Genomic DNA, 18,833 nt, shown 5'->3' on the forward strand with positions numbered 1-18,833 from the left:
GAGGAGAACCCCAGTCATTAAAATACAATGGGCCCAAAGTACTATGCAGAAGCAGGCATACACAGGCAGCAAAGAGAAGCGGCATCTAACTGCACTTGAGAGGATTTAGGGAAGGAGGTAAAGTGGGTGCCGGAGAATTCCCGGAACAACGCGAGGGATAGTGTTGTAAAAGAGAAGAGTGTGCACAGACATCTTGTAGCTGTATTCAAATGCTTTAAAACTTTTAAACACTTAACATAAATTTTTCTAAAGCTCAAATAACAGACTGGAAAGGCATATTTTAGGGCTTTCAGGTGACTGATTAGGGAAGATGTTAATCTGGTATCAAAGAATAAACTATCACATGTATTTGGAATTTGAAATAAACATTAAAGTATTTGATGTAGCATTGGTAGTACTTAATTCTTTATGGAAAGATTGCTAAGTGAAGCATATAAATAGAAGACAGGTATTCATTTTCATTCGGTTTAAGACTCTTTCAATCCAATTAGTAGAATATGAATTTCAACAAAGATGAATTATTGATGTGACAATAGCTGGACAATATTCAGAGTAATACTAGGAAAATATAAAAAATGTTTGGAGTGTCTAAAAACCTAAACTCTAAACAATTTTTAAATCAAAATTTATTTGGAGACAGGATCTCACTAGGTAGCCCAGGCTGGTCTCAAGCTTGCAGCCATCCTCCTGCCTCAGCCTCTGAGTACTGGGAGTACAGCTATGCGCCACCACCTTCACAGGGCCAGCATACCCTGATAAACTCTAAAGAATCTTAAAAGGATCTGTAAACCTTTCTCTAGGAAAAAAATGAGTTGATTTTGATCCAGGTAAAATAAAAATGTTTTCAAAGACTAATTTATTATCATTTTGATTCAGAAAACTGTATTTCTTTCAAATCCCTCTCCATAAAAAATTAGATAATTTTAAATATAGACAAAATACTTTACATATAATATACTGTAAATATTGCAGTTAACTATAGTAAATGATACAATTTTATGAGATTGGCTTTATTAGAAAGCTCACTTGTGAATTTTTCATATGTATAAGCCAGCTGAGCAGCTGGAACTCTAGTTTCATGCAGAAGTATTAAGTGACTCAATGTTAAAACTGACAGTAAAAAAGGAGAATAATTTATATATACATATATAAGAATAATGGTATGTAATACATATGAAACAACTATATCACACAATAAAGTACTAAGATGCTATTAAAATGAACATGATAGTTAAACATTTTATGTGGAAAAATTCCTAGGTATGCGTCAGAATTTCAGATGCGAAGAGTACAGAATAATGCTTACTCTATGCCTCATGTAAATGGTTGTTTACATTCTATAAGTTTAGACATGATGTCAGTGTTATCATAATGGTTGTTTCCTCTTTTGAACATACATGGTTATTTTTCACTGAGTTTCAGAAAATGGCCAATGAAATGGCACCTTTCCTGTTTGTATCTTTACTACATTAATGTTTTCTTGTTTCCTAAAGTAGTATGAGGAAAAATATTAATAAAAGTGGAAAAAGGAAAGAGGAAGTGGGCTTTCTATGAGGAGAGGAATCAAGAACATAGAGAGTTTGACGGCACAAACCTGATGAATGAGTCAACACTCAGAATTACAGGGAGAAAAGGTTTATTTGCTCACAGTTTGTGGAGGTTTCAGTCCATACTCAGCTGGCTCCAAGACAGAGTGGCACGTAGCAGAGGGCAAGAGTTCATGGCAGTGGAAGGCAGCAAAAGCAACAAGAACAAAAAGGGAGGAGCAGCCAGAGAGTTAGCCTCTTTCCCTCCATTATACTGTATGCAAACTACCCACCTCAGGGTAGGGGTAGCAGGCACACCCATAATCCCAGCACTGTACCATGGATCAATCATAAACATGAGAAGCCTGTTCCATGATTGCATGAAGCTTTGGAGGACATCCAGACACAAAATATAACATAAGGTAATACAAATAATTCATAAAATAATATGATTGAACAAGTCCTTTTTGTGCTTACCTCATTGTATTGTCATATCTTTATGATCCAAATGCCTCTAGAATGCAACACCCTTATTTAATGCTGTAACCTCAACGTATGATAACATTGCTGCACATAATTTGTTGTATCTGCAATTTTGAATAGGTCCATACTACTTGACATAGACTTTCAGGAACCTTTTGCAAGGTCTACAATAAAAAATGTCCTAATAGTCATTTTTATAGTCAATTACAATTGAATACCCTATTTAAGTCAGAAATACCATATGTCCTACTAAAAATGTATTAAAGTTAGATATTTGGAAAGTTAGAACCAAATTCAATGTCCAATATTTTCCCCATCAATAATACTTGAGTAAAAATACCATAATATCAATTTTGATTTAGTTTTAAAATGATTTTATAACTGTTTTGTGTGCATATATGTTTTTATTGACACAAGTCTAGAATATTGTTTTGAATAAAGCAGTTTGGTTTTGTTGTTTTTACATAACAGAACAGAATAGGAACAGAATGGCAGTTACAATTAGTACATTAATTAAACTGTCAAGATAAACTAGAAATAAAATGAAGATCTTTGAAAAAATTAGTTTCTGTTGTTTCATGTGTTTTATAATTCTATGGAATCTAAAGGAGGTCAAGGAAACAGTGGTGTGGGGACATTTCATAGGCTGTATGCGTTCTTTTGTAAGTGGGGGAAGCTAATTCTTAGAGCCAGCTAACTCAGGGCCGCAAAGGTCTGACCTCTCTTTTCTTCTCTAGCTTCCCTCATGTGTCAAAATTCCTATATGCATTTTTTTATTTTTCCAGTCCAAATTCTTTTCACTTCCTTAAATATAACAGTCATTCACACATACTATTCCCTGTAACTGAATTATTCTTCTATTTCTCCATTCTGTTATCCCAAATCTAACCCACATTTTCTCACAAACCTCACACATACCTCATCCTCACATTTATGCAATGAATATTTATTTTTATATTCTAAGTGAAGCATTTCTTGGAAGCTTCAGGGAGGAATTTGTGTTCCTTAAGCCTTCGTGTTGTCCTTAGTCTGTTACTCATTCTCATCTATTAGGATGGACTTCCTAAGAATAGGAGTTCTAGGTTACTCATCAGCGAGGCCCAACACAGTATCTACAATTCAGCGAGCATTCAAAGAATCATGCATGTTTGTGTGAAAAGTAGCAAAGCACAAAACTGGGTAGATATAATTGAAACCTGAATTCAAAGGACATACAAGCAATTAGATAATATAAATACTACAACCTAAGGGAAGGAAAGACCTGTGTAAATGAATTACAAAGAAAAACATTGAGAATCACTTAACAGATACGTGTCATTAGCTTCACAATTTGTTATGGTGAAGGGAACTGGCATGTACAGGTGAGAGCCAGCAATGTCTAAATCATTCATTTTGTATATACCACCATACACTGTCTATTACTGATATGCAAGAAAGGGCTTATACTTTCTAAAAGCATTTTAAAAATTTTAAACTTAATGGGTATTTCTCACCCGGTACTACACATCTCTACTTCCTGGCATGTAGTAAAACAAAAGACAAGCTCTCAGTTTATAATTTTAATCTCAGAAGTGAGCTCACTTTTTCTAAATTGTCTCAAAATCATAATGAGTCACAGTAAGTGCTATAGATTGGATTATACTCTGCACACATGTGTGGAATTCTTAGGTCTCCAGTATATCAGACTGTGACTGTAAGTGGAGATAGACTCTTTAGAGGGAAAATCATGTCAAAATTAGGTCATTAAAATGATTCTTAATTCATTTATGACTGGGTATCCCTACATAAGCAGAAAATATGGATGCAGATACTTGAATGGAGGAAAGATAATACAAAATGGCACAAGGAGAAGATTACCACCCAGATGACCACCACAGCCAAAGTAAAGGGGAAAAGCCTGAAACACACATTTCCATCACTACGCTCTGAAGAAAACAAGCCTGCCACCATCTTGGGTGAAGATTCTTGGTGTCTTGAACTGCAAGACAACAGATTTCCATTCCTCAAGCTATCAAGTATAGGTGGTTTGGTAGGGCACCTTTAGCAAATAAACAGAGTGAGCAATGAACTCAGTATCAAAATAATATAATAAATTATAATTTCGTGCCTTGCCTATTTCAGTAATGACTTTCCTCTTTTATTAAAATCATTGAGAACATATTGTCTTAGTTTATATTAAATGTCATGTGAAGCTAAAAACCCTTTTGTTTTTCTTCCAAGTTTCTTTCCTCTTTTGTTTTCAACATGTTTCAAAATTTGATTTGTTGAAAGTGTTTCTTATTTAGAGCTATGAACTGAATGACCCCGACAAAGCTATGTTTGCAACAGACTTGTTGAAGCTCTTTAAAGAGGAAGGCAATTGAAGAAATCAAGTAGAAGTCCGACATCTGGAGTCCTCAGGGATATATTCTGGTGACATGTGGAAGTCCAATTATTTCCTCTACTTTACAGACTTGTTTCTCTGCTTAGAAAGGGGTTATGTTTCAAGTTACATCAATTATTAATTTCTAAAGAATGGTGAGTATCTCAAAATTATGACACCATGAGATCATTAAAAGTCACTTTTCTGGTTAGACAGTATCAGGCTTGGATTGATAACAGAATAATGAAATAGGATGGATAATAAGATTTAGTATAATTGACTAATATATAAACTGTTGACACCTAACTTGCACTTTTCCCAAGGTACAGTGACGATGTCATGACAATTTATTTATATAGTAACAAAGTACAGCAAATGGAAAGTGGCTTTAGATAAAGCAATTATTTTGTTAAGGTAAGATGAGGTGATAAGCAAGGCACTGTAAATAAAATCTTCTTAAAATCTTATATTATTACATATAATAATAATCAGTAAAATTTACTTTTGACAATATGCAATTCAAAACTACAGGTTTATTTGCAAAAAAAGAAAAAACCAAACACCCAAGTCAGTTGTCCCTTAATTTTTTATATTATTGAAATTTTTGAAGAATATAAATTACATGTTGAAATTAAAGGTAATGGTTATAATACTTGTTTCTAGTCCAGTTGCACACAATACAGAAGAATAGAGAGAAACGAATAATTATTCTTGAATAAAGTTGATAAATCTCTAACTTGACTTTTCATCTTAACAAAAAGACTGAAGGCAAGAGAACTTCTCAAAGTTTATTAGGAATAAACAAGTTGTATTTTGTCACTAGCGTGACCCTAACCAAACACCAGAAGTGGATTTAAATAGCAGAAAATTTTCTCACAGTTCTGGAGGCTGCAGGCTCAAAATGAAGGTGCCTCTCTCTTTGACTCGCAGATGGCCGCATCCTCCCTGCGCCCCCGCGCAGCCTCCTCCATGCGTGTGCACCCCGGCGTCTCTCCATGTGTCCAATTTCCTTTTTATAAGAATGCTAATCAGATTGGATTAGAGCCCACCCCATGCCCTCATTGTTGCTTAATTTTCTCTTTAAATGTCCTACCTAGAGCTGCATTTCTGTGGCACCCAGGGCTAGAGCTTCAACAAATAAATTGAGGCAGGGGAGGTGTCACAATACAGCTCACGACAGAGATAGAAAGTATTCCAGATTCTTGCAAACCCTCCTTCTTTTACCTAAAAGCCTAGTTTATTTATATAAAACTTTAGGTAGCAATTTACCTGCGTATTCAGGTGTAATGCTTACCAACTAAGAAAAATTTAGTATTTTTTACTTCCCGTCTCACTGCCGCTTCCTTCTTTCCCATTAATAAAATTAAGAAACATTCATCTTTTAAAAATTTTATGCATAACATCTCCGCCTTTCAAAAAATCTATGACTTTTTCTATAAAATAAAAATAACTCTATTCCCCTTCATTTCCTTATTCATAACAATAAACATCACACCTGTGATTTATCACAATAGTTCTTGTGAGTAAAATTGTACCTCACATAGATATAATGCCTGACTAAATAAAGCATACAGTCTTTTACAACAAAAAAGAATCATTGAGATTATCACCTGAATATATCATTAAAATATGTTATAAATGTGAGGTAAATATGCACAAGCATATAAGAATTCTGTTATGAGAGAAATTTATGAAATAGTATTGAAAACTATTTAAGTGGAAAGAGCAAAAAGGAAGACCAAAATGAATATAAACAGAGATGATTAGATAGGTGATATGGGTGTGCATGGCTGGAACATAGACAGAAGTAGTATGCTGACCATTTATGCATGGCAGTGTAAATGATATCACATAAAATGATATATCTTAAAAGAACACTTTTAACAACTAGCGGTCAGTAGGAGGAAGTTGCTCTGTAAATAGAGATAACTATGTTCAAAAGTATTTAGAAGTTAACATTGATTTGACTATTGAATATCTGTAATAAAGATGACAGAAGTTTCAAGGGGAATTTGATTTGTGGAATTAGGGATATTAGAGTCTGTTTGTAGAAAAATGAATAAAGGTCTGTTTTAAAGGAGAAGATCCAGTGCTGCTTGGAGCATGTTAAGGTTGAGTTAATCTTTGAGTGTCTAAGATTAGTGCTCCCTTGCATGGTTAGTTATATAATTCTGAAGCTTTATAGAAAAATTTAGACTGTGGAGATATGCATTTAAAAACCATTGGGTGGTTTGTAAAATATATAATTATAGAGTTGAGGTAATGTAAGAATGTGCATGGGAATATATACTATACACACAATGTATTTTCTAAAGAAGAAACACAAAATAACAGAGTACTTCCAAACTCACTCCTGGAAGCAGGCACTACCTTGATTCCAAAACCAGATAATGACTCAACCAAGGAAGAAAACTACAGGCCAACCATTTTAATGAATATAGATGTGAACATCCTTTACAAACAATATATCAAATTTTAAAAATTCTGCACAGTGATGGGAATAACCAACAGAGTGAAGAGACAACCTACAGAATGAGGAAAATGTTTTGCTTGCTACTCCTTAGATAGAGGGTTAATATCTGTTCTATATAAAGAATTTAAAAAAAATTAGGCCCCTGAAAATATAAGACTCAATCAAGAAATGCGCAATGAATCAAAAAATGAATAGACAATTCTCAAAAGAGTATAAATGGCCTATAAATATATGAAAAAATGTCCAGCATCTCTAACCACTAGAGAAATGCAAATTAAACAGCACTGAGATTCCATCATACTCTGGAAAGAATGGCTATCATTAAGAAATTAAGTAATAAATGCTGGAGAGACTATGGGGATAAAATGAACTCTTCTACATTATTGATGGGAATGTAGACTAGTACACACAACCACTACTGAAGTCAGTATGGAGAGTCCTCAAAATACTAAAAATAGGGATTGTATTCCACCCAGGGTTTAATTTTCTAGGTGTCTTCCTGAAAGAATAAAAGGCATCATATTAGAGTGATATATGCTTACCTATGTTATAGCAGCACAACTTGTAGTAACTAAATCTTGAAGGTGACCTATATGCCTATCAACAGATGAATGAATAAAGAAAATGTAGCATTTATGCATAGTAGAGTACCACTCTGCCTTAAAGAAGGATAAACTTGGTTCATCTGTAGGAAAATGGAGGCAACTTGACATAATAATGTTAAGTAAAGTAAATCAGACACATAGGCTTAAATATGACATAGTTTCTCTTATATAAGAAATCAAAATATAAATAATTTAAAGTGCAAGAAATGATAGATAATGAGAAACAGGAAGACAGATCCTTTGCAGAAGGGAAGGGGACCAAGAGATAGAGGGAGAGGAGGTTAAGGGTAAGTACAAAGAATTAAGATGTATTATATACAAGTACATAACCTCTGAGATGAATGTAATCATTAGGCACTACAAATCTGTACTAATAAAGATAAAATAAAAATAAATAAGACAAAATGGAATGAATTTCTAACACATCAATTTTAAGTCAGATGCTTTATAATTATATTTGAGTTTAACACATTAACAATCAAAGTTAAAATGTTATCTTGTTGCATCTGTAAGCATTCAGATGGATAAAATATTTTTTCATGGGGTATGGTGGCACACACCTGTAATCCTAGCACTTGGGACTCTGAGGCAGGAGGATTGCTGTGAGTTTGAGACTAGCCTGGGGTACAAAGTGAGCTCAAGGCCAGCCTGACCTGCATAGTGAGACCCTGTCCTGAAAAGACAAAAAATATATATATTTTTTTCCACAGGTCATGTCCACCAAGTAAAGATTTACACGGTTGCCAAACATATAGCAAGGGGCTTAAAGGAGTAGAGCGTCGTCCAGAGCTTGGAAAATCTGACTTACTATATACAATGTAGGTAAATGGTCGCCTAACATACTTTGGGCCATATACATATACATTATATAACAAAGAATAACAGGCACACTGAGAGTGGATGGACAAAATGGGATCTCTTGAGCTCCCTAATGATGTCTCTGAGCTTCATAATAGCCCGTGAATATATGTGTTCTTTAAATTTATATCTTTTGATGTTGAAATAATTTTTTGGTGATTAAGAGTTTAGATTCTGCAACCAAGTTTATTTGGGTTAGAAGATGGCTCTAATATTTACTAACCTAAGATGTATACCATTAGGTTAAGTTCCTCAACCCCTCTCAGCCCTTGAGAGTAAATATTTAGCACAGTAGGACTTTGTTACTCAAACTTTGCTCATTTTCCAGCATTATGATGGCCTTTGGTCAAACACTGAAAGCTAAACTGCTATAATACACGAAGATGTCTTCCTAATAACCCCTTTCTAAACACTGGGGCAAGTGGGCCAGGACGGGTCATGTTACCACGTCGCCATGTATAAAGAAAAGCCCAAAGAATCACTGTGGGCACCAGCACATGTCTGGATGTTGCACCTTGGCTGGTCTTGTAAAAATTTTTATTAATACATTTTTGCAGTAAAGATTGCAGTCATCAAAGGGAGTTTACATTAGTACAAAATGCATCTTAACTCTTTTTATTTCCGATTCCTTCATCTCTTCTCTGACTCTGAGGCTCAGGTGATTCTCATGGGTAGGAACATCTCACACATTTTCCTGATCCTTGCTGCTAGAAGGATGGATGTGCCCACACCGTCCCCACTGGGGAAGACACGAAAGTGCTGTTGGGCTCTCTTGCCTGAGAATAAGTGTATTTCACAGCGCCTTTTCTGTACTATATTCTCCCTATAATAAATCTTAGCATAAGTATAATTTCATGCTAAAATGTGAGCCTTCTTTGAACCACTGAACTAGTTGTTGATTGTAGGACTGCTAAGATTAAAATTAATGTTAATATTTACTTCACACACTTATTTTAAGAATTAAATATTCAAAATATTTATTTAAAATTTCTAGCAAATCAATATATGGATTAATTTTGAAAAAGAAAATCTTTTAATGCAAATTTTAGTTGCTATTCACTCAAATAGAAAGTACCCTCCTATTCAATTTAAGATTCTCATTGAAAATAAAATTAACAAAATTGATCATTCTAGGTAGTTAGCCTAAAAATATATATAGGAAAGGAATCTACCAGTGTTGAACACAAAAAAACAAAACTTCAAAGTGTTCTTATAATTGTTGAATATGTGTCTGATTAATTTTAGTGTGCCTTTGTTGCTGTTGTTGACAATGTAAAAATGGTTTTCTGATATGCTGCTTAGCCATGGAAATAAATTACTACACAAACACTGATGGATTCTAGGCTTTGCCTTACAACAGTTAAACCACAACCACGCATTGTTAATCATTTCATTAAGGAATAGTGAAAACTGATATTCTGTTACGAAGTGAGCAGGTTTGTCCTCAGCATAACTGAAGATGCAGCCCCTGCACTGCTGACGAGAGCTGGCTCAATGAAATGAAAGCACCATCTGTGCTGAGAACACATATACCTGTTTGTATGATTTTTTTCTCAACAGCTCCTTGTTTACAGTGTAAGTGAATTTTATATTGATATAAAGTGTGAGTTTACTGCTGCAGAAGTCCATAATGTGGGAAATAGACACACTGAAAAGCCTGAGATTGATGGTCCTTATGAAAAACAGAAACACAGCACACACCAGTGAAAACGTTAAAAAGTACAGAAATGTTGGAGGCATGTCTGCATTCACCAGTGGTTCAGACTTGAATTATGCATACTGGGGACTCACATTCAAACTGACTCACCAAATTAGAAAAGTTAATGCTAAGCTGACAGTATCTCATAACTAAAGTATAAAATGAGCATTTGATTCTAATTTGCCTTACCAGATGTGAATCATTGTCGTAGTAGATGGAATGGATACCTATCATATGGTGAAGATAACATCTGCAGATTGTGTCTCAGTGTATTTTCACAGGCTTGACTGAAGGGAAGTTAGGAGTTCTGATACTGAGTGGGATTTTACTACCTACCAACTAGTGCAAACTGGACCGGGTGTTCATGAGAATGTTGATGGTGATAACAGTAATGATAATGATTATAAATGAACAACAATAAGAAGCATATACTCAGATAAGATCAGTAGGCCATTCCAACACAGTTCCTTTAGGCGTGTATCCTTTGAAACATAGGTCATGGGAATTAAGGAGAAGCAGTGTCTACAAGATTTGTGAGTTCCTTCTCAGTTCTAAATTCTGCTAGCCCCATTTTCCCCTGTTGTCTCCTATGTACTAGAGGGCTGAGTACTTCCTAGAGTTACTAAGTCTGGGTCATGGCTGAGATGTCATTTGCCCTTTCAGACCTGCAGCACTTCAGCACCCAGCTTCCAACACATTGAATTCTTCATGTGATTTCTGTTTTCCAGACTAGACACTACCTGTTATAGTCACACATGACAAATTATTTATTCCTTGTTCGTTTCAGTTCAGCTCTATTCAACAAATACTTATTCAGAGCACAAACCGTTAAGTGTTATTACCAAGGTAAAAGGAACCACAGGCTTTAGCCAGGACAGGCTGACTGTGGGCTCTCTGGAGTAACCGGCGATGTCCACCCACTTCTCCACTTCAAATCCAGCCATGTTGCTGAGTCATCCAAAGACCCAGTCCAAAAATGGGAAGCTGAGATGAATACACCCTTCTCAGATAAGGAATTACAAATGGCAAATAAATACATGAGAAAATGTTCAACATCATTAGTCATTTGAGAAATGCAAATTAAAACAACATTGAGATTTCATCTCACCCCAGTAAGAATGGCTAACATTAAGAAATCAACTAATAACAATGGCCTGCGAAACTGTGGAGAAATAGGAACTCTTCTCCACTGCTGGTGGGAATGCAGACTGGTGAAACCATTGTGGAAATCAGTTTGGAGATTCCTCAGCAAACTAGGTCTAGAGGTCCCATTCAACCCAGCTATCCCCCTGCTGGGTATTTTCCCAGAAGATCTAAAAACATCATATCACAGTGATATATGTGCACCTATGTTCATAGCAGCACAATTTGTAACTGCTAAATTGTGGAAGCAACCCAAATGTCCATCCACCAAGGATTGGATAAGAAAATTGCGGTACTTTTATATAATGGAGTATTACACAGCTATACAGAAAGATAAACTCGAGGGTTTTATAGGTAAATGGTAACAACTAGAGACCATACTCGTAAGTAAAATAAATCAGACCTGCATGTGCAAGCACCTCATTGTTTCACTAGTTTAAAACCTGAAAGAGTTAATTTAAAGTAGGAGGTATGATAGACATTGTGAAATGATAGGAAAACACTCAAGGGTAAAGGGCAACTGGGATGTGGGGAAAGAGAAGGGAAGGAAGGAGAAATTTTGTATATATGTATATACAGGATAGTTAGCATAGTTGATCTACTGTCTTCTATTTCTTTGCTGAAAGAAACTGTCAGTGAGTCCTTGATTGATTAATATTGCATGTCTCTATCTGTTTTCATGAGAAACCACTTTGAAGATATCAATATGTAATACACAAGCATTGTTAATTTCCTACCACTTTGTAACTCTGTATTGTCTGTACTTTTCTTTTGCTATTTTGTAAAATGTTGTCTGTCTGTTAATGCTTTCCTCCTTTTATTTTTTAAGTAAAAAATAAAATAAAATAAAATAAACAATATCCATGCAAAAAAAAAAAAAAAACCACGAACATTGTACTTCTTTATGCATTTCACAGAGCCTGAAGCAGCACTGCTAAATCCACCCAAGGACTGTTTCCTCTAACGTCACAAGTTCAATTTATTATTTAAGTTTTGATGATATGCATGTTCTTATCAAATCAAGTCCTTCAGGAAAATACTAAAACTATTTTAGTTAAAAGGTTACTCATTGAAGATCAGAATCAAGAGAAAATCAAAGTCTATAACCAGGCATAATCAGTAGGGCAATGTGTATAGCTAAGAATTAATTTGAGCTATCATCTCAGTTTAGCATGTGTTAAGATTTTTAGTATTAATTCTGCATTAAAATATATTTATTTCCTCTGCTGTAACCTTTTCTAATAGTTAATGAAGCATGGATGAATGGCTTTTTTTCCTAATACACGCTCAAATCTGAGAAATGGTTATTAATAATTTACCTCACTTTTCTGATTCTCTGCATAGGGATACTTGCAATTAATTTTAAGATTTAACGTATGGAGCAGTTGCTGAAAAACAATTACCTTGGATCTGTGTGATCGGACAATGGGAGAAGCGGGCAGTGCGGCGCTCCGTCCTGGTCACGTTGGTGCAAGCGCCACTCACTCCCTGCCAGGGCGAGCCTCCCGCTTTGGCCACTCTGCTCAGCACTGAGACAGGATAGTCAACGTCCACAATTTGGAGGAGGAGAGGTTGTTATGGCTCGTGGTTTGTGAGGCTTTGGGCTGTCGTCAGGGACTCACACTCTGAAACGGTAAGGTGGAAGGGCTTCGTGTGGAGGGAAAAGGCTCGTGTCAAGGTAGCCAGAGAGCAGGACACTAAGGAAAAGCTGGGGAGGAAGATGCTCTTATGACCAGGCCCCACTTTCTAACAGCAAGTTACTAGAGTACCCCCACGATCTATCACTCTCCAGAAGCTCTTTCTCTGAAAACACCGTGTTTCAGGGGATACTGGAGATCTGATCCATATCACCCACTACAGTTTCCATGCAGCTAACTGGCATGATCAATGGAAACATAGGAAATAAACTGAGAATTACGTCCTTTGTAGAATGATAACATACTGTCTGTAAAATAGATCTACTATTATTTTTCTGGAACAGTTTCATTTTCTGTTATCTATTTTGAAGCAATAATCTCCAAAACAAGAAAGTCCTATTAAATATAAATTCTAATATCAAATTCAAATGTTCAAAATTTTGATAAATTATTACTTGCAGTTAATGATACTTATTATTCTTTTGAATATAGCTAATATCATTTGTTTATGAAAAAACAGATGATACAAATCTTCCTAAAAAGTATCACCTGTATAAATAAGCTATTTTAAGGAGACAATATAACACAACTAAATTTTCATTATATTTTGTCTCTATGAGACATTACTTTTGATTTACATCAAAAGGCTCTTCTATATCAATTTCACTTCTTTTCTATCCCATTTTATCTTGTACATATAGAAACACTGTAAGTTTTTTACACCATTATGTGAAAGCCTCATATACAGTTAACTGATACTTTAGTCTTAAAATTGTAGTAATGTCTTTGAGTAACTGTTTATTCCTTCTGTGTTCTAGGATAGAAAAGAGAGAAATCTCTGTGATGAAATGGGAGAGTAAAAATGAGGTAAGAATGAACAGAATAAACTAGATTAGTATTCTAAGGCATCCATGTCCCAACTCAGAAGGATCTTCAGCTTCCCTGTCTCTTTACATCTGCCTCACTGTCCAGACCTCCTCTTAGTTGCTGATTCCTCTCTATATACTTTCCATTTCAATGCTCACCTGTTATGCCTTTTTCTCTTTTGCATGTGCTTTCACAGTCTTATCCAAATATTCACCTACTTTAAGGAAAGTGGACAAAATGGAAGACAATTGTGAAGCCTATGCTTAACCTGGTCAATAACAGAGACAGAATAAATATTGGGTAAATGAATAAACAGGAAAGACAGAATGTAGGAGAAATTAGACCTAAGAAGATTGTTCAATAAAAATGAGGCACCTCAGAATTCACAGTAATAGAATCAAGGGCTTTGGAGCTAAAGGAGATGAGAAATCAAAGGAGAAAATTTTGATTTACACAAATTTGATATACATGCAACACATTAAGAACACACTAATTATAAACAATGGTTTTCATGAAACAGAAAATGAAAACCAATTTCTGTACTATGAAACCTGAAATATTGTTCATAAAGTTAGTGATCTGCTTCCAATTTCATCTACTTTCACACGGATACAGTTTCGGTCCAAGTACTTATTACATCTCAGTCTGAGTGTGTTCCTGCCAGAGTGAGGAAGAACAGTTTCCTGACATAGCTTGTGCAGTCTCGATAACATACCAAATACTAAATCTCATTCTTTATCTTCCATATTCTAATTAGTGATCCATTATTACTATGTATGGCTTTTAATTTTTATGGCAAACTATTATGTTTAGTCTTTCACTGTTAAACTGTTACCAGTGTAAGCTCTTTTGAGGGAGACAATTCACTTAAGTGAACATACACATCATTGTGCTGTACAGTCTCACACCATAAATTCTCATTCCTTTAGACTCTATTCATGTCTATGAAATGTATAGCAATAGAAAATCATGAACACTGACTGAGAGAGCTTTGGCTTTTTTATTTTAAAAAGTCATTTCTAAACAGGATGTCATCTAGTTTTTCTTCTACAGTTTTTTTCTAGGAGTCATGTCGTTTTGCAGTAAAACAGAGTTTTAAATTAGGATTTTATAGTTTTGCATTTATTAGTCCTGTGGTCCAATTTGAGTTAGTTTTTTTGTGAAAGATATAAGGTCATTGTCAAGACTGATTTTTTTTTCTTCATATGAATGTCTAGTTGTTCCAACACCATTGGGTGAATAAACTATCTTTGATCAATTTTATTGCCCATGCTCTTTCAATAAAGACCAGTTGACTATTTTCATGTGAGTTTACTTCTTGGCTCTCTATTCTGCTACACAGATAATTTTGTCTATTTTTTTTGCCAGTTCCATACTGTCTTAATTACTGTAGCTTTATAATAAGTTTTGAGGTCAGGTCATGAAAGCCCTTCAACTTTTCTTGCCATTAATAAAGAATATGATATTTGGATGTACATTCTTTTCAATATGTTGTGTAGATTCAATCCAATTCCAAAGAAAATCTCAGGAAATTCTTGCATAGGTTTTAACAAATTGATTATGAAGTCTATATGAAATGCAAAAGATTAGTACCAGTTAACACAATATTGAAGAAAAACAAAGTTGAAGGGTTTACATGACTTGACTTCAAAACTTAGGCTTTTTAAAATAAAAATGCCAAAGCTATCCTCCAGGAAAGAATGAGTAAGTAATTAAAACTGAAAAATTCTATTCTTCAAAAAATACTTCTAATAGAATGAAAAGACAAACCTCTGACTAAAGGAAAATATTTATAAAAGACACATCTGATAAAAGATTGTCACTCAAAATATACAAAGAACTTTTAGAACAAACAAGAAAATAATTCCATTTAAGCTGTCCAAAAAATATTAAAACACAATTCAAAAAACCAGATGACCACAGGTTTGTGTCAATTAGCCATACTACATGTCATAGGGTCATGTAATAGTGGTACTACTTAAGACAACAATAACATACAACTACACACCTAGGAGAGGTGCCAAAATCTAGAACACAGATGCCCTAAATCTCAGTGGGAATGTGGGCAACAGGACCTCAGTCACTGATTGTAGAAATACGCAGTGATATAGTTACTTTGGAAGCAAGTGTGGTAGTGTCTGGAAGACTAAACCTCACTGTACTGTGTTAGTCATATAGCCCTTTCTATGACCAAATCCTGAGAAAGTCAGGTTAGAGGAAAGCATGATTGTTTTGGCTCATAGTTTCAGGGTTACAGCCCATGGTCAGCCAGCTCCATTGCTGTAGGCCTCTCACCGGGCAGAGACACCATGACAGAACATGGCAGAGGAAAGTTGTTCATTTCGTGGCAGCCACGAAACACAGAATGCAAGACCCAGAGAGGAAGAGGCTGGGTAAAATATAGTCCCTAACGCCACACTCTCATGACGTATGCCTTTCAGCAAGGTCCCACCTCCTGCTTACATTTCTTCAAATTATGACCTTATAACCGCATTATCCACTGATGATGTCAGAGCTCTCAGGATCCAATAACCTTCCAAAGCTCCACGCTCCACACACAAGAGTTCTCTGGGTATTGTCCAAATAAACTAAAATACCACATGACCTCGCAAGAGTGGTCCTTGTTATTTTAAACATAAAACTATGTCATTATAAATATCTGTACATGGTCATCACAGCCACTTTACAGATACTGGCCAAAACTTGGAAACAACTAAGATGTGCTTTGGCAGGTAAATAGATAAATAGCCCATGATACATCCAGACACTGAACTGTTGCTCAATGCTAAAAATCATGTACTATCAAGCCATAAAAATTATGGAGGAAATTTCAATGCAAATTACTAAGTAAGAAAATCCACCCAGTAACTTACATATTGTATTATTTCAGTGGTGTAACATTCTGGATAAAGCACAGTTATGGACACAATAAAATGATCTTGTGTTTCTTGGGGTCAGGAGATGAGAGGAATAAATAGAACACAAAGAATTTTAGTACAGTTAAAATATTTTGTATGATAAGAGTGAGTAAAAGTCATTACACATTTGTTCAGATCTATAGAATGTATAACATCACGAATGATCCCTGGCCGGGGATACAGCTCAGCGGCATAAGTGCCTGCCTGGCAAGCGCAAGGTCCTGAGTTCAATTCTCGATACAGAAAAACAAAAAACAAAAAACAACCAAAGAATGATCTCTTATTTAAATGATAGACTTTTGGTGATATGATGAATCAGCATAGTTTCACCAAAATTAATTAAAAAAAAACCACTGAGTTGGTGGATGGTGGTAATAGAGAGTGTAGGGAGTAAGGCGTTCCTTAGAAGAATTGTTTTACCTTGTACTGAATTTTGCTGTGTATGCAAAAATGTTCCAAAAATAAAGTTTTAAAAATGGGAAATAATGAATGGAAACACAGAAAATCTTGTAACAATAAGAGCACCAAGAGTTATCAGAGAAAAGTAAAACGCAAAAGAGCTTTGAACTTTGACAACATCATTGAACAGTGGATATATCAGTAACTGCCTTTCCTACATCTTGTAAGAAAATAAAATCCAATATATTTAGGACATAAAGGTTAGTTTTTCTAGCTCCTTGGAAGTGCGAATGTTCTTGATGATTCACAGTGTATTGTGGGTAACTCATTATGTATTTGTTTTTCTTAATCATTTCACTAGCAATCACATAACTAAGGAAAAATCACTAATTCACTTTGTTAGAAACAGCAAATTTTGTATTCTAAGATGTTTAAAATTCATCAAAGGAAATGAAATTTGGCATCTTAAATTTATTAGATGTGATTTAAGTCCGAACTATATCAGTTCTTGAGAGCATTTTATAAAGTAACTAAATGTCCTCAATTTTCATGTACCTAATAGAAGCAAGAATTTTTTCTCCTTAGGAAGAACACTTATTGAAAAATGACAGGAGGTGCAAATGCAGTGTGGCTGGTAATATTATTCTCTTCCTCTGTAAGCCAAGATGTGTGGAAGTAGAAGCCAATTTTTCTTCCATGCTGAGAAATTGAGACTGGATAGCTAGCAAGAGCTGAGCACATCTGAACAGAATAAAAATGCTATGCCATCAAAAGACTGCCAAATAAAACCTTAGCAGAAAAAGTGTGCAACAGTCACAGCAGTTTTCAATACTTACAGACTTATGTGGAGACAAGGTGCTGCAATTTCTTCTCAAGGGAAATGTAAAAAAGGGAAGAAAATAAGGATTTCATTGTTACCAAAGGTTGATAATTGAAATAGTGGAGAAAGGATTAAATATCCCTTGCTATTTGAATTAATTTAAAGCAGAATGATAATTAAATTTTTAAAATATGCTAATAAAGGTAATAATAATAAATAGAATATTTTTTATTATATATTGACTAGAAATTGGTCAGTTAATCTAAAAATATATTCCACTAGTAACTAATAAATATGTATTAAATATTTTAAACATAAAATGCAAAGGTAACATCACATTCCTATAGAGATGCAAATATTCATATTCAAAATAAAACTTATATTTTGCAGTTTTCATACTTCTTTAGATAGCACTATAAGCAAATTATTATTTTCTTATAAATTATTCATTAAAGGAGAATTATTTTTTCCTATAATTATAGGAAGCAGTTTAAATGATTTTTAATTAAAGTGCATGATTGAATAATAAGTGCAACTAGCATAAACATTTTGGCATGAAGAGATAAATTATTAGGAAGTATATTCTGAACCAGCAAGACACTGAGTATATGGGCATATTAGTAGAGCAATCACAGACATCATTATCCAAATTGGAGAACTTGGAGAATGAAAGGGGCTGATAATGGGACGGAACCCTGGGGAAGCAGGCACAGACTGTGACAGTCCCAGACAAAGTTAGAGGTATATTCACTTTATTCACTCTGAATATTCAGTTTATATTGAATATCCAAGGGGCTGGGGGTTTAGCTCAGTGGCACAGTGCCTACCTGGCAAACATCGTGAGTTCAATTCCTGGTACCAGAAAAATAAATAAATAAATAAATAAAGTTATATTGAATATCCATTAATTGGTCATAAGAAAAAGAATGTTAGGATGCTACAGGAGTTAGGAAATGCAGATTAAATGTGGTACATTGTTATTTAATTTTCTACTCAAAGAAAAATTTGAAGGGTGGTATCATATGCTATCTTTAAGTATGTGT

This window comes from Chinchilla lanigera, unplaced genomic scaffold (genome assembly GCF_000276665.1).
Source record: "Chinchilla lanigera isolate Chin_1 unplaced genomic scaffold, ChiLan1.0 scaffold00078, whole genome shotgun sequence".
In the NCBI taxonomy this organism is placed as follows: domain Eukaryota; kingdom Metazoa; phylum Chordata; class Mammalia; order Rodentia; family Chinchillidae; genus Chinchilla; species Chinchilla lanigera.